We start from the raw sequence: 21,135 nt of genomic DNA, 5'->3' as shown, positions 1-21,135 counted from the left end.
TTTTTTTACCTATACTCTCTGCAAAACATAAAAATGTTTTCTGTTGGAGAAGCACTTCTTGAAAAAGAACAGGGACACCAGCAAGTAAGTCGCTGCTGTAATTAGTTGCTGCGTATCTTACACTGGGGCAGCAAGATCCATCTTAAATGATTTTATTGTGTTTGTTTTATAAACAGCTTCATCCATTTGGATGTAAAAGGATACCTTTTTCATTGCCTCATTTCCTGTTCTTTTGATTTACTTCAGAAAACCGGACCATCGGATGAATTATGGAAGCCAATCTTTAGAAGCCACAGATTACCGAAAACAGAGATGTCTTAGGCAACAAGGCCATGTGGGCTTGTCCAAGCACTAAATTTCATCACGATCCTGCCTGGACCGTGAGCCCATTTGTGAGGGACAAGAAGCCTCACTCCCCGCAGAACAATTTCCGGCTGAGGGGTTCTCTGGTCTCAAGGAGGATTAGACACGTAGGCAATAAAGTAAAATGTGGGTTCAGAGGAGAGTTAAGGATGGGGCGCCTGGGGGGCTCAGTCATTAAGCATCTGCCTTCGACTCAGGTTATGATATCTGGGTGCTGGGATCAAGCCCCACGTCGGGCTCCCTGCTCAGCGGGAAGCCTGCTTCTCCCTGTCCCCCTCCCCCTGCTGTGTTCCCTCTCTCTCTGTCAAAGGAACAGATAAAACCTTTAGGAAAAAAGACTTAAGGAAATAAGGGCTGGACTAAGGAGCCCGTAGGAAAGCAGCCCGTGGCGAGGGTGAACAAGGCGGGAAGAGACCGAGGGTCGGCTCAGGGGGTGCGCGTGAAACCAGCTCGCGGGAACCAAGCACGTGCAGACCAGAGGTGATCTAGATGCAAGGGGTGCGGGTAAGGAAGTGCATCGAATGAAAAAAAGTAACGTGCACACATGCTGCCGCAGCAACCGCATTTATTACTGTGGGAAATGGGGGCTCACTCCCTGTTCGGTGAGCGAGAGCGGCAACTTTGTAGATGACCGTGGCCTCAGCGAGCGGGCACGTGTACGAAACACGCAGAGATAACATAAAGCCAGAGCCGCGTAGACGACGGCCGTCCCCACGCACCTGCAGAAGGGCAGGGGGGCGGCAGGGACAGAGCCGAGAACGGCGAGGAGTCTGCTCCCGGTTCTGCACGCTTCCGAGGCGGGAAGACCGCACAGTTGCTTCCCAGGCTGGGAGAGGACCGCCTGGACCCGCAGGGCTGAGCGGCACTGATCCTGCAACGGAGCACACCTGTCCTGTCGCTGGCGTCCCTGCTTCTGCTCCCGCCCACTCGGCCTGCGGGGCCACGGGCCCTGTGCACCTCAGCTCTCCCGCGCCTGCTGCCCCCCGCTGCCTCCCGCGGCGGGCATGCACACGCGGAGCCCCGGAGGCGGGAGGGGGGCGGCCGCTGTCCCCAACACCCCTCCACCCGGCACAGGCTGCTGGCTCTGCCTTCTGCCTGCCCCCACACTCCCAAAACAAGCCCTCCGCAGCCATCCGCAGGGTCCAGAGGGCTGAGCTCTGGGTTCAAGGCAGTGTCGTCAGAGCCCCTGAGAGGCCAGTGGCTTGGTGCCCCCTCCCTGTGGCAGTAAGGGTCACGTTGAGCAAGGCTTTCCCGCACTTCTATTCTCAGAGCCCAACCTCTCCCTTGTTTCTCCCAAACCTGGCAGCAGAGCCCCCCACAGGATTGCCCTGAAACCTCAGCACCCTTTGCCTCGGTGGGCCCCGGATATCTCATTTTCAGCAACGGTTCTCTGGACTAAACTGCACCAGTTCCAACAGCCAGCGCGACTCCTGTTCTCCTGTTGGGACCGTGGCTGGCACCGGAGCCTGGAGAGGATCAGCCCCTCGGAGCCAGCGAGAGCGGACGGAGGAGCAGAGGAAAGCCCGAGTCACGTTAGGAGCCAAGCATGGGGCGTGGGGAATCAGCCCACTAGAAAGTCATTAAGCCACAGGAAGAACCAGGCGAGCGGAAACGGTGTTAAACAGCAAAGTTACTCACACGCTTGTTACAGAGGGAAGACAGCATTCAGGGAACCACTGGGAAGGTTGCAGAGGGGCCAGAGATCACAGCCAACTCCAAGTGCGGCAAGGGTGGGTGCGGAGTCATACCAAGCAGGTGCGGTCGGTGGGCTCAGAGACCCTAGAAGGAGGCGTGAGGGCCACGGGGGGCTCTTCTGCCAGTGGACCCACCCCAAGACATGATACGGGAGTGAGGGACAAGGGATTCAATCCCATATCAAGGCTGGGGACTTTCCCTAAGCAGAACCCACAGGATGCTTCTTAAAACTGGACGAAACAGGCCAAGGGCAGAGCCCGAGCTCGGGGACTGATGAGAAAGAGGAATCAGAGCCTGCATCAGGGCTGGCCAGGGGAGAGCGCCCTCGTCCGAGAAACGCTCGGTGCAGCCCTCGGGGACACTGCGAATGACGCTGATCCCCTGGCCCGCATCCTGGCACCTCGGGAGCAGAGGGCCCGCCTCGAGCCCCCGCCCCAGGTGTGATATTGGAGTGTGCAGGGCCCTTGGCTCCCCGGGGACCAGCACTGCTGGAACGCCACTCCAACCTGACATAGACTTCTGCTCACGGGGTGTCTGCCTGCCCCGCACCCCACGCTTTGGTCGGCAAGGGGCTCGCCGAGGGACCCCAGACAGGCGTTTCCATCGTGTCTGGGGCAAGGGCGGAGCAAGAGGCCCTGCGGAGGAGGAGGGCCGTCAGCCCCACCCTTCACGCCTGGGCGCGCATGACACTCGGGCCTTTCTTTAGGGTCCCTGTGGGGCACCCTGTGCCTCCAGGGGACACACCAGGAACGAGTGGACGCCTGGCCCAGGCCCCGAGTTGAGGAAAACCATCTTCATAAGCGCGCCCTTCCGAAACGGGCTGCAAGCGGCAATGTTTGGGGTGTGCTCGCCTCTCCGGGTGTCCGTGTCCCCCAGAGATCTGGGGGCAGGGGCTGGTAGAACACACGGGTGCGGGACGGGTCTGAGAGAGCGTCTGTGGGAGTCGAGTGGAACCTCAGCACTGGGGAGGCCGAGCGCTGCCTTCAGTGAACAGCCCGGGAAGTAGCCCCCCGCCCTGTCTGCCCCAGAGGGGCGGCCGCAGACACTCTGCCTGCCTCCGACTGTGCCGCTAGAGCTCGGGGAGCCCACACTGCAAACGAGGGCACTAGGGACACCCCAGAACAAAGGATCTGCCAGGGCCTCCCCATCACCCACCTCCAGTCCAAGAATCTGCGGGGGTGGGGCTTGTCTGGAGGGGTGGGGAGGGGCTTTCTCTTCCCACAACACACAGAGGGACTGCGTGTGCCTCAGTCCCCCCAAGCAAGAGGGAGCTCAGGGGGACGCCCTCAGGCCTCCCGCGGCCTCCAGAGCTACTGGGGTACACAGAGGGGCTCCTGAGCGGCCTCCCGTGGCCGTGGGAACAGCTGGCACCTGGTGTGTGGCGGGACCGGGAGCGTCCGTGGCTCCCCAGAGTCCAGCGAGGACCCGGAATCCAGACTCAGACACACTCACCAGGCCCACCTGGGCAGCGGGCCTGTGGATCGGGTTATGATAGCCAATCCCGATGCTCAGGGTGGGCCGAGGCCTCGGGAGGGAGGCTGATGCGCTGCAGGGTGCTGTGGCGGGCAGCCCCAGGGGGACTGGGAAGGATGCCCTGAGCGCTGCCCACGGCCAAGACGCCGACCCTGCCCCCACCGGTGCCTCCCGTCTCTCTGCGGCGGGAACTGGGGTCACGAGAAAATCCAGGTGGGAACCAACAAGGCACCCAACAGCCTCCCGAGTCCTGGGTGAGGCGACGCCTGGGCTGGGCACGGGAGACGTGCAAACCGGCTGTGGACGAGAAGGCCCTGGGACCCTTCCATACCCCGAGGGGGGTTCTCTGTTAATACCTGGAAACGACGAGAAAAGCTTCACCTTCTGCCCCTAGATCTCCTCCGATACACTTCCTGACGCCCGCAAAGCAGGCCTGGACAGGTCTGTTCTGAGCAGCCCGTGGAGAGACAGAATACAGAGGCTTTCTAGAGCGGCTCATTAATACACGGGAGGCACCTTTCTGCGACAAGAATGTTCTCGCACACGGGGAGTCGATGGCCAGAGTGTGAAGCCCAGGGGCGAGAAGTGGCCCCTGGGTCAGGGATGGAGTGGGTGCACAGACCCCTGCCCACCCAGTGGCAGGGCCAGTGGGGCCACAGGGTAGACGGCCACCCTGAGCCACCTTCCCCTGCAGACCCCGCCACACAGAGCTGGCCGCGAACCCCAGGACGGCTGCCTCGCTCTGCCTTAGCTCGCATGGGCTGGCAGCCACGAGGGCTGGTGGGGTTCCACAGCCAGGAACACGGGGACTGCGCGCCCTCCCGGGCCACCACCCTCCCTTCACTTGCCCCCTGTGGGTCGTGCTTCCGGACAGCGGGCTGGATCTTGGGGAGGAGGCCCTGGGGACGGCAGCCCGCCAGGGGAGGAGGGGCGGCGGCAACGCGCTTCCAGTTCATGCCTCACAATGGCCCCGAGTTCTGAACGAGCGAATGGGGCGGGGGAAGCTGTGTAGCCGGGGACAGGCTACACCAGAGTTGAGATGTTTGATAGAGATGCTCACTAAGTATTTCATTAGTGACCCAACTGTCTAAAACCCAGAATAGGATTTCAAATGCATCCTTTTTTTTTTCTTCTTTTGTAAAGATTTTACTTATTTATTTGAGAGACAAGAGTCCAAGCTGGGGAGAGAGGTAGAGGCAGAGGGAGAAGCAGACTCCCTGCTGAAGGGATTCCCAACCCGGGACTCGATCCCAGGATTCTGGAATCACAACCTGAGCCGACCGAGCCCCCCAGGCACCCCTGCACGAGAATTCTTAGCACAGGAAGGTAAGACGGTCACTTCTGGGTGACTAGTCAGCTCATTGGGTAGAATGTGCCCTTAACAGATTGGGTCTCTGTGGAGCCGGCAGCTCAGTGCCATGGCCAGGGTTCACCCCTTCACATCCGAGCTGGGAATTCTGCAAACGTGGCTGTGGCCACAAGACGGGGCGGTAGTGGGGAGAGGGCCTCTGAGAGCACGGCTTCTCCTAGAAACCAGCCTCAGGCCCCCGGGGAGTCACAAGTACGGCTGGGTTGACCCACCCCATTCCAAGTTCCGGAAGGGTAGGGCGGGTGCAGCCGTGTCCATTCAGAGGCCTGGGCAGGTGTATTGCCCGAGAACACCCAGAATTCCCAAAGAAAGGTGCTCTGTGGAAGAAACAGTCTCCTGAGGTCCAGAGAAGGAGCATGAATTAACGAGCGTTAGAGAAGAGTGAATTTTGTGTTGTGATCGCTCTGGAAGGATCTCTAACTCATCAGGGCTCACGGCGTCCATGGGGCTCGAGCACGACACACAGTGTTCCGTGTCCGCACCCACCGCACCAAGGTCTGAAGAAGAGGCAAAGCCAGTCCTGCTTCCACGCTGGGAGTCTCTGAGCTCCCCCCTTCCCCGCCTTCATCATGTCTGTCTTTGTCCCCAAGCAGCACGGAAAAGGTGATGCAGTGGGTCACAGCAGGTCGCCTCGGGCCGGTCAGGCGTGGCTGGAACATTCTAGGAGGAGCTGCTTCTGCCGTGGGAAGTCCGACTGCCTCTGTGCTCCCCACATGGACGCTCAGTTAGGGCTTGGAGATGGGTCACTGCGGCAGTCTGAACTCCTGTAGCCTTAATATGTGCAAGAATCAAGCGCTCCATCCCTGGTGCCCTCCATCCACCACAAGCAGACTCGCTCGCCCCAGAAACAGCTGGAGATTCCCATCAGCCTGCGTGCTGCCTCGTATCGAGCGCTGCTAATGCTCACGGCTGTCGACCTTCATGCCTCTTCCCGGCCGTCCGGCTAACGTCATGCTGCTGGGCAGAACCCTTGAAAACCTGTATCCCAAGTCGCACAATAATTTCCCATGAGGAGGAAGAAGTTTATGACATTAGATCCCATCACGGGAGGGTGTAGAGCAGTGGAAACGCCGCTCTTCGATCAGCCGAGTGTAAATTGCTACGACTTTCCAGAACCCTGTTCGGCAGTGTTTCTGACGCCTGACACTGTGCATCCTGCGGCCCAGCCTCCTGGTTCTGAACACGTCAGAAGCGCCCGGAGCTCGCGTGAGGACGCGCAGAACTGCCCCGCCCGTGACGCCCCGCCCTGCCTGCCTGGGAGACCGAGCGAGCGCGCTGCGCCTTCACCCTCGAGGGCAGTGACACCCGCCCGTGCAACGCTGCACCGCAGAGCGCAGAGGCCTCAGGAGCGTCCCGCCCGCCGACAACCCAGACCCAGCGTGTAACTGAGTGACAGACAGTGACGATGTTTTCGATGACCAAACAGGCTAAGGGCCACTGACTCTGGAAGGGGGCGAGGGAACATTCTAGATCTGGCCCCGGACGGTGCCCACAGATGTGCCTCCCTGTGACGTCTTCCAGCTGCACATGTAAGACGTGAACTCGGGCTACGCTTCAGGGTGAAAGTTGACTTACAAATGCACCGTCGTCGGGACGCCGGGGGCTCCGTCCGACAGTCGTCCAGCTCCTGGACTGGGCTCAGGTCACGATCCCGGCGGTGGGACGGAGCCCGGCGCCCGGGCGGCTGCTGCGCCCCACGGGGAGCCTGCTTGAGGATTCTCCCTCCTCCTCCCTCGTGTGCGCTCTCTCGAATAAATAAAAAATTAAATCTTTAAATATATGTATATATCCTTTAAGTTCTATCTGTAGACATTCAGGGAAATTCATTTTGAGGCTAAAGAAAAGTGAAATTAATGAAGTGTCTAAATCTGGTGAGAGCCGAGGAGCTCAGAGAGCAGGTGCCGACCGCGGTCCGGTTCTGCGGGTGTCGGGGGCGCCCCCTGTCGCCAACCGCTGTAAGTGCAGGGTGGAGGCCAGGCCCTCTGCCCCCGCTTGCTCCCGGCCCTGTGAACGGCTGTCAAGTGGGGTAGAAAGACCACGGAGCTGTCAGGACCGCAGCGGGTGCGTGGGCAGAGCCGCTGCACCCCAGCTCTGTGTCCGGGCATCTCTGCCCCTTGCTCTCGGTTACCCTCCAGGAGCTCCGGGAGCAAACTCTGCTGTGTCCCCCTGGGGAGCATGACAGGAGCCCCCGGGAGGGGACAGCGCGAGCAGAGCCCAAGACCGCAGGCCCCTTTATCTGGATCTGCCACCGCGTCCATAATGCTCAGCACAAAGCAAGTTGGCCGGGGGCTGCGCAGCTCTGACTCCACGGGCCCCTTGGGACCAGCTCGGGAACGGAGACAGGCCCTCCTGCTCCGGGGCTTCTCAGAAGGCCCTGAGGCAGGTCTGATCTCCTGGCACCTGGGTTCTGGCTTTTCCTTCATCCTGCCATCATGGGCACGAGCCGGGGGAAATGCTGGTGCCTGTGTGCGTGCACGTGTGCATGTGTGTGTGTGTGTGTGTGAGAGCACGTGCCTGTGTGTACCTTAGGTGTGCAGGTGTGCATGTGTGTGTGAGAGTGTGTCTGTGTGTGCATGCCTATGTGAGTGCGTGCCTGTGTGTGCGCGCGTGTGCAAGGACGTGCGTGCATGTGTGTGACTGCGTGTGGTGTGTGTGCACAGGAACCACACAGACCTGTGAGGAGACCCTGGGCCCCGGGAGCCTGGGCCTCAGAAACCAAGGTGCCGTGGGGAGAGAGCCCTCTCTCCCACCTCTCTGACCCAGGGCCCAGCTCCACTGACCTTGTCCGTGGCCAGAGCGGACAGGACAAGGCCCAGGGCCATGGGGGACCAGGCTTTCCGGCAGCTGCTGACCGTGTGTGGTTCTTTGGAGGAGGCTGGCTTGGGGCTCAGCACAGGAGTGGAAACCCGGAGGAGGAAAGTCAGACGTTTCTAGAACTGAGCGGTGGGGGCTCAGGCCACCCTCACTTCAGAGGACAAAAACTGGGGCCTGACACGTGACCCACGTGGCGGAGCAGGACCGGCTAGTGAATGGCCTGTGGCGACCCCAGGTCGGGAGGTGGAAACAGCTCCCGCTGCCCGTGTGACTTCCGTCCGCAGGAGGCAGCGGTGGGAGAGAGGACCCTCCAGGCGGCCCGGCCTTTTCTAAGGGGGTGAGCTCCAGGCGTGGAAGGAAAGCGAAACACCAGAGGGCGCCCGGGCGCACGGAAAGTCTCACCCAGCTCTGGAAGCAGGTGCCGGAGCCCGCCTCGCACAGGTGGGCCAGCCGCGTGCTTAGAATGGGAGAGCTGGGGCGCCCATCCCGCCCCCTCCCTGCCCAGCTCTGGGCCCTCCCCCCGGCATCCTGTTATGTTTCCCAGGAGCACACACACGTGTGCTCGCACACCCACCGCCCCACCCCAGCACGTACTCGCATGTGCCCATAGCCCCACTACAGATGCATGTGCACACGTCGCTCATCATGAAGGCTCACATGCGCACACACATGCTTCAGTGTAGCCCGGCACCCCACTCCACACACGTGCACACACACGTATCACGCACACACCCCAGCACCCTCACTGCACACGTGCACACGTGCACACTCACGGCCCTGAGCCCTGTCCTCCCCTCCGATCTCTAGAGGATCTTGTATGGAAAATGAGTTCAGAGTCCCCCTCCCTCATCTGTATTTTGAGACTTAAATTCTATTCCCAGCAAAGAGATAAAGCTAAAGACTTTTTAAAAGCCCACATCATAAATAGCAGAGTAGGGAAGATATACACAGAGACCTCCAGATTCATCCTGCTATACTTTGCATTTTCTCAGTTCGTGTTTCTATTTATATAACCAAGTTATGACAATGAATTGGCATTTTCTTGTGGACGACATACAGTCTTCTCTTTTATGGAGTCAACACTTCCATGAAGTGAAAGTGGCCAAGGCAGTTACCTCTGTCTATGTATTGGGTAGCAATCTAACAAATTTTTTTTATTTATTTGAGAGATTGAGAGAGAGACAACACAAGCCAGGGGAGAGGCAGAGGGAGAAGCAGGCTCCCCACTGAGCGAGGAGCCCAATCGGGGACTCCCAGGACCCCAAAACCATGACCCAAGCAGAAGGCAGAGGTTTAACCGACTGAGCCACCCAGGAACCCTAACAAATCTTTCTTAAGCACCTACTATGCACCAGGCACTGAGCCAAGAGCCAGAGTGTCCTGAGGCCACGCAGAACTTGCTTCGCTCACATTGTATCTACCTTTATTTCCTATGTCAGCTGAATACCTCAACAATTAATGGTCTTACATCACGTCTTACGTAATCTTAGACTAGTTACTACTTCTCCAGTTCTCAGTTTACCCTAAAGCAAGAGTTGGCCCTTCCTACACTCTCTGGCTTTGACGCAAGCTCGAGAGCATCTTGGAGATCTTACCCCCAAACATTAACTTCGTGTTGGACTTCTGACAAAGTTACGTTACTATTCACAGAGGATTTGGAAAGCGAGCCTATGATAAAGCAGGAGATAAAATGTGATGGCTTCCATCTTATGGAACATGAAATATTAAATAAACTAGTAAACTTTCAGTTTAGAACTAGTTTATTCCTTTCAAGGCGAGGAGATGGTGCTTGAGAACATGAGCCGGTCTCAGTCCTGAACCAGCACAGGAGGAGTTCAGGACAGGGTGAGTCACTGTCACAGAGACGGGACCGAGAATACGAGGTCACACCCCACGCGAAGATGGGGGGGCGGGCGTAAGCAGGGAACGTGGAGTCCAAGTGAGGTCACAGCCTTAGAATCTTTCTCAGTAACAGCGCAGGAAGAGCACCAAATGTTCTGCAGTGACCGGACTTAACCAGGGGCGGACTGGAACTTGGTGACAAATCCTTAAGCAAGAACAAAGGGTATTAAGTGAGCCAAAGCCGTGGCAGCCGGGGTGGCAGCTGTTACAGCCAGGGCCCTGAGGACAGAGTGGCCTCGCCACCGCCTGGGCCATGGAGGCACAAAGAGTGCCCATTGCATGTGTCTCATTGGCAGGCACCAAGATTAGCAAGACAATGTGGAACCGAAGGCAGGACGGATGCTCAGAGCTGAACGTCTGGCTACGAGCCAAACTCAGCAGCAGCGGGTCCCTACGCTCACCCTAGTCACAACTGTCACAGCTACCAGAACTACCTCCTACCCCCGGCGTTTGCCTGCTGGTGTGCAGGGCGCACCCAGCAGCAGGCTCTACAATGGCTGACTTTGTGGCAGTTATGCCTCTGGGACCAGGGACAGAGCCACAGGACAGGGCTGGTGACACCCTGGACCCATTACAGGAGGGAGCTGAGCTGAAACTCCATTGACCACCGACCTGCATGAGCCTTTCTCTGGTGGGTGGCTGCAGTGAGGTCTGGGATCTCCTGGAACCAGGGTCAGTCCACAGCCAGGAATCCCCAGTACATCTCTGTCTTTTCCCCCGTGCACAGTGGCCCTAGGGGAAGGGCAGGAGAAAGCGTAACCATATCATTCTCAGCATGCACCAGGAAGGGACCCAGTGTCCCTTTCCTCGAGGGGTTTTGTGGACTGGCTCAACTCTGGGAAGTGATTGAGGGACTCTGTTTTTATGATTCAGGATAGGTTTTTGTTCACGTGATCTAGAACTGTTCACTCCATCTAGAACTATTCATGCAATCTAGAACTGTTTTGCTCATGCAGATTAAGGAGGGTTTGTTGGCTTCCCATCTGTTCACTTAATCTAGAACTGTTCACATGATCTAAGCGCTCAATCTAGAACTGTTCACTCAATCTAGAACTGTTCCCTCAATCTAGAACTGTTCACTCTATCTAGAACTGTTCACTCAATCTAGAACTGCTCACTCTATCTAGAACTTTCAGCTTATACACATCAAGGAGGGGTTTAGTCAGCTTCCCATCTGCTTCACCTCTGGGAAAGCTGTGATCAACCCCCTCCATGGGTCTCTGCCTGTCAGACTACTCTGATTTCTGCTTTGATTGACTCTGCTATGCGTTCTGGTGAGCACACCCGCCCTGCCTTCGGTGGTTGAGGGGCCCCACGTGTCCCTTGCCTCCCAGAATCAGTTACTCCCACTGCATTTTATTTCCCACCGTGAGGTCCTGCCATCAGGGAAGAATGACCGCAGGGCTCTCCCGCTGACTGGGCTCCTCCACAGATCAGTTTCTGCCCGTCCTGGTGAAAGGGGAGCCTGCTGGACCCCTGCAAGGTGAGCAGATCTTACACAGTAAATCCACCCTAACACTCCTGTGTCCCTAAGTTATTAGATACGTTCTGGAGCACAGCAAGCCTGTTCTGGCATTTTGATTTCATTAGGTGTGGGCCACTGTTTGGTCCCCATCTTAGCCAACCCATCTCACAAGCCCTTGCTGACCTCTCAAACTAAAACACACGCAATCTCCACTTAGTGGGTCTGTATCCATAAACTGAACCCAATCCTGTGTTATATTCCTCCCACCATTGTCCCACACCCGTCACAGCCATCCCCACACGTATTCCAGGATTTCTCTCCGTATCGATGGGGGAACCACACCGTTCCTCCCAAGAGCGGCAACTGGCATGGCTCCTCTTGGTCCCGTGGTCTCCTCAGATCCCAGGGGAACTTGCGGGAAGTTCAGATCTGGAACCCAAGGAGGGTGGCAGAGAGTCCGCAGCGCCCCGCAGCGCCCCACGTGGCCTTTCACGGAACAGCATTTCCAGAACCTGAGCTGTTGGCCGGACGTGGAGAAGTAGGAAAGGAGATGAGGTTTGAACGGGGTGCCCAGGAAACAGAAAAGCTGGGATGGAGAGTGGACAGCGTACTCTGGGCTGGGAGTGGGGGCATCTCATGTATTTAATGGAAGATTTCCTTTTCCGTCTCTATGTACTTCTTTGAATAACTCAGTCATATTAAACACGTTTTCACTTCGTTCATGACAGTAGCTGAAAGTCTTAGAGCTGTCTGTCTGTTTTAGTTCCCAAAGCCAGGCTTGTACTCACTCAGACACGCACATACATGGTCCGTTTCACTGGGGTATAATTCACGCACATACACCACAGCTAAGTATATAATTTGACAAGCAGATCTGCACCTGCTACGCTCATTCTCTGACATTCCTGCCTCTCCCATCCTGGTCCCAATATATCCCTGACCAAAGGTGCAAAATGTGTGAGTATTAGTTCCAAATACAGGAAACACACATTGACAGAATTAAGACAAGTAGACAAATTCAGTTTTGTAATTGTAGATTTTACCATCCCTCTCTCGGTACCTGGGGGACCAATTAGACAGCTAATCCACGAGGACACGGAAGAGCTGAGCGGCACTCTCCACCACCTCGATCTAATCGGTCTAGAACCTTACACCTAATTACTGCAAAACACACATTTACTTAAAGTACATACGGAATGTCCTCCAAGATAGACCACATGCCAGGACATAAAGCAATTCTCAATGAGTCTCCAAAGATTTGGCTCTTCCAAGAGTATGTTCCATGACTACAATGGAATTACACTAGAAATCTGGTTAATGTGTAGATATCCGAAGACTAAGTTTTTGTTACACAGGGTTCCTACCTCATCCATGCAATTTACTATAATTCTCCTTTGTATTCAGTCTTTCAAGTAACTTCCGTTAGGAAATTATACATTAATTAAAAGCAGGGTCTGCAATTCAGTCAGCTCTGTCCCACCCAGTGTCCACATGCCGTCTTGCACAAACAAGACCTCAGGAGGTGCCCGATGACGGAGTAGGTGAACAGTGCTTCCCAGGAACATAGGGAGGGTTTAACCTACAGAAGAAATCACTCTGGGCCAATTGTCAGGGGTTAACAGACTGGTGAAGAGAAATGAGTAGAGAAGGCGCTTTGCTGGTGACCTTGAATTAAAGGGTCACAGGAAGGCGTAAGTGCACACATATCCCAGGCAGGGATGAGACCTGCCTGCTCAGACCCCCTCTTCGGGTAAGTGCATCTGGGGAGTCAGGCTCCCCCGTACCTTCCCGTTCAGAGGCACCGACCCGCAGGGCAGACGGGGTTTCTCTCAGGGACGGCTCACAGCCGCACTGTTTGTCGCGACTGAATTGTGTCCCCCCAACCCAGAAGCTGAAGTCCCCATCCCCACGACCTCGGAACGTGAGCTGGTCTGGAAACGGTGCAGCTAGAAATGACTAGTTAGGCTAGTCAGGCCTAACCTGCTCATCTAACAAAGTTATTAGATCGAAGAAAAGCGTCCTTGTTAAGAACTATTCAAAACGGCAAAGCTCCAAATCACCTGCTAGTTGCCTGCCTTCTGCAGAGTTTCAGGAACACGGGGAAGGTGTCGGGGGGCCACGCTGCTGTCCGCGTGGAATAAGTCGCAGTGGCATCGGACCGCCACACTTCCTGCGCGCGGCTGGGGAGGGCGCACGGGCTCCTCCGCAGGAGAGCTTGCCGGCCGTCATTAACGAGCAGTTCTTTCACCATTAAACTGTCACAGCTTGCGTTTCTAATTATAGCTGTGATCTGTTTATAAGTTAAAAAAAATACAGAAAAGCCCATAACCCCATCTACTCGAAATGAACCACTTTTAATATTTAAGATACAGGCTGTGAGTCTTTGTCTTAGCTTAGATGCACAGAATTTTTAAATATAAAAATAGGATTCTGCTATATACACAGATGTGTGGTCTGCCTTTTATTATTTACGATATATTATGACTATGTTCCGGTATCAATAAATATATTCGTGGAGTGATTAAAATACAGATTTTCTAAAATTGCTACACAGGGTTCCATTTCCTGGATGCACCATCATTTAGTTTAAGAAGGTTTTATGGTTGAAGATATAGGTTATTTTTAATTTTTTACGAATTTAAGAATCATATTAAAATAATACTAGATAAATCTATGTAAACACCAAAGAAAACGCCTTAGAATAAGTTCTTAGAAATAGAAATTATGATCAAAGTCTTCATTAGAGTGTTGCCAGGCTGTTCTCCAAACAGAGTCCGTTCATGCATACGCCCACTGGCGAGTAAACCCCGCCCTGGCAAATAGGAAGCGTGGGTAAGTACCTGATCCTACCAAGATCACTGCGGGAGACAAAATGTTTTCATTTCATGAATTTGATTATTTGTAAGAAACTTTTTTTTCAGTGGGCTCACTGGGTGTTTATTTTCTGTATATTTTTTGCGTATAATCTGCCTGTGTCCTTCACTCATTTTTTAATCGGTCATTGTCCCTCTAGTCCGTTGTTTGCTTTTAGATATAATTTATGCAGTAAATTCTCTCTTAAATCTATCTCGTTCTTCATGGAGTCTAATTTTTCATGTCCCCATAGAACAACGTAGCATCTTTCCTGACCCTTTCACAACCCTTAATCAGCTCCTCACTATTTGATTATAGTTTTTTTAAAAAAACATGAGTTATATTTAGATTTGTTTATTCGGTTCAATTTAACAGGTGTTTTCTGTACACTTCCTATTCTGCCAGCACTGTGCTAGGAGCTGGAGGTACAGCAGAATGATCCAGGAGAGAGCTAATCCCCCCGAGAGGATACTCCAGAGAGAGGGACAGTCCAGGAGAGAGAGCTACTCCGGGAGAGAGGGACAGTCCAGGAGGGAGGCTACTCCAGGTTCGGTTCTCGAGAGGGAGTGGGAGGAACAGGGGCTAAACAAAGACGAGCTTAGTAATGACCGGAGCAAACACCCACACAAGTGGTTTTGCGATTGAATGTAAACACATATGGAATCTTCCATTAACATTTCAATCAAATAAAAATGCCCCGACCTTAACAAAATTTAGGGCTTATATCTTTCAACCTTCACGAAGCTCATTTCTGGACCGTGGAGAGTCTCCTGCCGATCGGCTCATCTCTCTGCGCCGGCACCTCCCTTACGGCAGAACCCCTTCCCTTCCTGCCCACTTCGGGGTCCGTCACGCTTCCCACCTGCTCAGGGCAAGGGGGGATTTGATGGGAACCAGGAAACACTACCTGGAAAAAAAAAAATGGTTCTGCCGAGTCTTTCTTTTTTCTCTTTCCTACCAGAATAAACCACCTCTAGTTTACCAATGACATCGTGCTGGATCTAGATTCTTACGGTGGAAAAAACCCTAAATCCACTCCAGGAGCGCATTTACAAACTGTTACATAGTTTGGACTCAGATGTCACGTAACTTCCACAGAACCTGGGTCTCTAGTCGGACCCACTCCTCACAGGGAAGGCAGCTTCATGCCCCCGAAGCTGGACCTCGTCCTGCGAGCAGAAGCCTGGCAGACAGGCAAATGAGGACCCTAGCGCGGGAGCTGAGTGTCCTGCCAGCCCAGAACCCTCCGCAGAGCCACCCTGAGAGGAGCGGGTGCCGTCTGAGGGCCCGTGATGTGCGCGGGCGTCCCCATCGGCTGGGCAGGGTTGGCGAGGCCATAGCTCCGGAGGTCGGTATCTCTGGCTCTCGCTCTGTCTGCCACGCTGGGGGCTGAACACAGAAGAAATGTATCCCCTTGCGGTTCTGGGGCCGGGAGTCTGAGATCAAAGTGTTGACAGGGCCTCCCTCCCCCCGAAGACTCTGGAGAAGGACCGTCCCTGCCTCATCTGGCTTCTGGCAGCCCCCGGTGTCCTCGGTTTGCGGCCACAGGCTGATCCCAGCAAGGAGAGCATGGCAGAGGACCAGCCGGGAGGCCCCTCCCAAGTCCCTTAGGGGATGGGGGAGCCGGGCTGAGTGCGGATCCCCCGCTGGGGCGCAGCTGGGGGCAAAAGACAGTCCCCTTGACGCTCCCGTGTCCCCACTCAGCTGCCGCTCAGGCTGAGATCCGCCGTGGGAGCCAGGTGGGCCTGCTGGGGCTAATCCTCTCAGGGAAGCACTCGCTCCCACAAGGGCTTTGGTGACCAGGAGGACAGTCTGGGTCCTTGGGCAATGGGTGCGCTTCTGCCCCTCTGACCCGCAGCGAGGGCGTCTGACGGGGCAGGCTCTGTAAGGGGAGCCGGAGTTCCAAAATAAACCTGCCATGTGACAGGGTGTCTCGGCCGGGTGGGTTTTGAGGTCACTGGTTCAGACCGGGACCAGGGACAGCTGGGCCTTCGGCACGTCAGCGTGCTGGGATTTCTGCCGCTTTGTGCGGGGCAGGTGGCCCCTTCGCGCGTCGCCAGTCACAGCTGGGACGGCCTCGAGGGAGGAGCCCTCCACCCTTTCCAACGGGGCCAGCACCTGGCATCCCGGGCAGAGTGCCGTGACTGAGGGACTGGTCACTCGGCAAACAGGCACGCTCCAGAGCAGCAACTGTTCGTGGCGAACGAGCCTATTTCAAGCGTGCGACGGTGAATCAGGATGGCGACAGCGGTTACACGGGGATTAGCGACCTGACTGCTGTTTCTCTTCACAGAGCCGGCATTTGAGAAGTGAGGCTTCGTGGCCAGAAAGTCACCACTTAGTCACAGGGTGGCCACTTCTGGGCCAGCCCCGCCCGGTGCGGGGACCCGGTGAGGACACATGGGCGCTCAGACACACCCCGGGCCGGCGGCGCTTGGGAGTCTGAGGGCGCACGGCCCGAGGCTCGGCGGATTCCCCGGCCGGCGGTTCCCCAGGCACATGGGGCTCATGCAAACACTCTGCGCTCACGCGGGGGCTAAAACTGACACGCAGAATTCAAAACCAGAGCGATCCAAAGTTGTATCAAACCCTCTTTGAAAATTAAGCCAGGGTCAAGGTGATTGATTGAGATCCGTTGGTCTATTCAGTGATTCGTTGTGGAGTTCTGATTTCTGCGAGTTTTCAGATGCCAAAACCGGCTGCTTTTTCATGCATAGGACTTTGCCTTTTGACCGTAGTTGCCATTGGTGGGGCGGGGGGAGAGACCAGGAGCAATGGACCCAGAAGCCGCATCTCCAAGAAGACCCCAAAAGTTCGCAGCAGTATTGACGGGGGGGCTTTAGCAATCCCTCTCCCTCTGAAGCTAGAGTTGAGGTCTGGCAGCCGTCCGCGGGGTTAGATCAGCTTGTCTGTCTGTCCTGCGACCACAGGAAGAAGAGCGTACATCCCGCTCCGGCGGCGCTGCCCGGGGATGCTGGCCCGTCCCACGTGCCCCAGGCCGCCACTGTCCTCCCGGCTCGGCCGAGCGAGGGAAATCTCGGTCCACCCTGCGGCCTGGAGGCCAGACGCGGAAGAAGGCCTCCACCTGTCTGGCTGGAACCACGGCTTCTCTGCACATGGGACCAGCAGACCATTCCCAGTCACACCAGCCCAGTCCGGCTTCATAAAGGGACATATCCACGGAGCCCTTGACCAAGAACACAGGGCGGCTTGTCCTAGAAACAGTAGGGGACGTGTGGGGGCTCCCAGAGGGACCATATCAACAGCTGATCCCAGCCAGGCCTGGGCCAGCAGCTGCGTGGGCTTGCGTGCCAGGAGACGGCGGCAACAGGCCGGCAGCAAGAACCGGGAGCACCAAGGGGTGTTGGGGCTGGGACAGGGGCAGGACGCTGGAGCCGCACCTGTTCCCTGAGGCAGCCCCGACAGATACCAGAAGCCCCTCTCCCCTCCTCCCGCCTTCCGGCCCCTCCCCGGCCGGGAGAATCCAGAAAGGTGTCGACCCATCTGGGGTGTGGCTCGGACCTCCTGTCACTGCGAAGCAGGGGAGGAAGGGGTTACCAGGAATGAGGCTAGGTCACAAGGGGGTATCTAACAGCTGCCAAATGGCTCTTTGACATGATTTCCCATTTCAGTGAATGGCACCAAATTTCTTTAAGAAACAGAAACAGCGCCGCACCTTCCTTCACACACCGCCGGCAGCCGAACTCCAGAAATAGTGACAGCAATTGTCCTTTCTTTCCAGGCCTGTTTCAGGGCCTGAGAAGCAGTTCTGAGGTGAGTCAGCTCACATTCCAGCCCAAAGTAAAAAAAAAAAAAAGAAAGAAAAAGAAAAAGAAAGTTCTAGTTACACTTCAGTTCCATTTATAGTCAATCAATGTATGATATTAAAATATTAAATTAATATTAATTATCAAATTAATTTAATGTTAAAACAGTAACAGCAGCTGCAAGGCCCTGACCACTAGCATGGACGGTCTCCAGGAGCAGCGGGCTCGGTTGGTCAGGTGCCCGGCTCTTGGCTCCGGCTCAGGTCATGATCTCAGGGTCCTGGGGTCGAGCCCCGTGCTGGGCTCTGCACTGGGTGTGGAGCCTGCTTGGAGTTCTCTCTCTCCCTCTCCCTCTGTTCCCCACCACCACCACCTGTGCTCTCTCAAAAAAATTAATAAATAAATAACCTCTAATGGAACAGACACACACCGTCCTAGACGATCCTGCCTACTGAGCTAGCAAACTGCTGAATGTCTGTTGAAGTGCCCATGTTTGGTGAGTCATTTCCCAGTAGATGGTCCAGTGTCTCCTGTCCCCTATGAAGCATGGGTGTCTGTAAGTGTTTCAAATGCTTTTTGCATGTCGTGGGTCCCTGGCTACAATTTCCAAAGATGACCACAACGATGTCTCTCATAGCACACCCATTTTTTTCCCCTTAAGCTATGTGACCTTGACCCCTCTTTAATCAAGACAGCAGGTTCCACGCCTACATTCTGGGCAGAGTTTGTGACCGTCTCCACCAACAGAGCAGCTGAGCAGATGCTGTGGGGCCCCTGAGATACGAGGACACGGTAAGAGCGTCCTGCGTTCCAACCTGGGTCTCTGGGAACCCGGCCGCCATGCCGCGAGCAAGCCCACGCCAGTCCACCGCGTTCGCGCACTTTTATCCGTGTTCCTTTGCATCCAACCTGCGTCTCATCTTTACCTGAGCTGTGGACTGTTTTGCACGTGGATGTGGCTAGAGACATCACATCCCCAATAACAAGAGGGTTATTTTCTGTCTCTCTCCGAGTTCTTTTATAGCTTCAGCCACCTTCATTGACATTTCTGCAAGTCGAAGTCAGCGGGAGACGCAGGAGAGGAAAGGAATTTATTTGGCCTGGTCTGGTCTCTTTGGTGTGACATCAGAAGAAAGAATCCAGTAACATATTGTTTACTTTTTCATCAAATTTTAATCATATAAGCAATACAAGTGCATTTTAAAGCAATTCTAAGGCGCACTGTGTAGCATCCTACACAAAACGAGCGTTCCCCTGAGCATCGACTTGACGTGGTCTCTTCAGATCCTTCTCTTACTTCACACGCCTGTGTTCCCACAGAAAACACTTATATTGTGGTTAAATTGTCATGTTGTTCTGCGTGGTTTTTCTTAACATGTCAACTTAATGACACCATCAACGTGGTTCTGCAATATCCGCCTTTATTTTTTACCCACTTGCTCGAACTCCCTACGCTCCCTGGGACGTGCCCTGCTTCCGGCAGCTCTCCCCACTGCTTGAAGGCTCAGGGTGGCAAGCGTCTTCCTGTTCATGCGACAGACTCTGCATTTCTGTTTCTTGTTCTCCTTCCAGTTTTACATTCATTTAGAGCCATTTCTGGGGGGCTAAGAGGAAATACCTAACTTTGCTACATTTTCCTGAAACAATACATCTTTTGCATAGTTTCTGTTTGGTGTGTTATGGTTATTTCCTTCTTACAGGACAATTTTTGCTATAACGTGAAGAATATTTTTTTATCACATCCCACAATTGGTTATTACAGAAAAGCTATATTTGATTCCATTAATTTTTATCCATCATCTTGCTAAATTTGGGGATAAGGGTTAATGCTATAGGGATCTAAAGATTAGATGATGGTAGTCTTACATTACATCTTAATTGCATTAATGTATAGTTAATGTATAATGCACCCACATTGTTTTCTTGATTTTGGTAGGTATTTTATTGTTGGTTAGGAAGGCGCCATTGTTTGCAAAAATACATACTGAAATATTTGGGGATGATCAGTATCATGCCCTTGACTTATTCTAAACAGTTCAGGAAACATACTTTGCTGTATGTACCGTTACTTGCAATTTTATGTTTAAGTTTAAGATTTTTTTTTTTTAAATTTAGGAAGCATTTGGAAATGCCCACTTCCAAGAAAGTGGAGACTCAGAAGATAGCCAGGAGATCTTTTAGCCAAGAGGTTTTTGAACACATGCAACTGTGATGCTGGCCAAGTCAGAAAAGTGGACATGTCTTCTGGCAAGAGGCCGCTCACTGCCTCAGCACTGATGACACCAGCCTGTTGGATAGGTAGTGATGTCTCCAGACAGCCCTGTGTGCTCTCAGTGCCGTCATGTCAGCGGAAGCCGTTAGCTCCACCAGGCATGGCTTCTTATTTTCTTTCACGGCTGCACTCCACTCATCTTTTCTGGAAGCTTGAATCCCAAAATCAGTTGCCATGGAAGACTTTTGTGTCTTGGGCTCAGCTGAACTTCTTCAGAACCAACTTACTAAGTCTCCTGCAGGGCAGGGGCTGGACAAGTGACTTTTTTTTTTTTTAAGATTTTATTTATTTATTTGACAGACGGAAATCACAAGTAGGCAGAGAAGCAAGCAGAGAGAGAGGAGGAAGCAGACTCCCTGCCGAGCAGAGAGCCCGATGCGGGGCTCGATCCCAGGACCCTGAGATCATGATCTGAGCCGAAGGCAGAGGCTTTAACCCACTGAACATCCAGGTGCCCTGGACAAGTGACTTTTTGAGGCCCTTCCAATTTTGTGATTCTGGATATAAAACTTAGGGAATGAACACCTTGGGGATATCAATTCCTGTCAGCTGCTTCCCCTCCCCTGTCCACCTGCTCCAAGCAAGGGGCGGGGCAGAGAACTTCACGGGTGACCCAACTCAGCTTTCCGGGCAGTGGATTAGACGGAAGGCTTTAAATACTTCCAGCTGTTGCCTTCTCCAGGCAGTTTCTGGGAACATGGCCACGTAGTTCAAGCAATATTTTGGGATTTTCTTTAGTAATATTCTATTAAGAAATACCGAATGTCAGTCTCATGAATCAGTTCAGTCACATTCAGAATCTAATGTCTTTCAAACACATAGAGAAACAGAATATACAAATGGATGACAACCAGAACGTATATAAAAATAGAACTTTACCCCACAACCTGCAGCAGCCTGCCCAGGAAACCACCCCCATCTACAATAAACAACCCAGGAAGCCAGGCTACGGTGAGTCAGACCTGCTGTCGCCAGATGGCCATCTCCAGCGACCATCCAGGAAGGTGAACAATAAGTTCTGGAGCAACCGGCAGCCAGTGTCCAGGGCTTGCACCATAACTGACAGCGTCCTTCACTCGTGTCCCTGATTCCAACTCAGGACCCACCAGAGAAAGCCGAATATGACCCCCTAACCAATTACGGGGGGTTAGCACTCCTGGTT

This window comes from Mustela nivalis (genome assembly GCF_964662115.1).
Source record: "Mustela nivalis genome assembly, chromosome: 15".
Lineage (NCBI taxonomy): Eukaryota > Metazoa > Chordata > Mammalia > Carnivora > Mustelidae > Mustela > Mustela nivalis.
Note: the sequence above shows the minus strand (reverse complement) of the source record.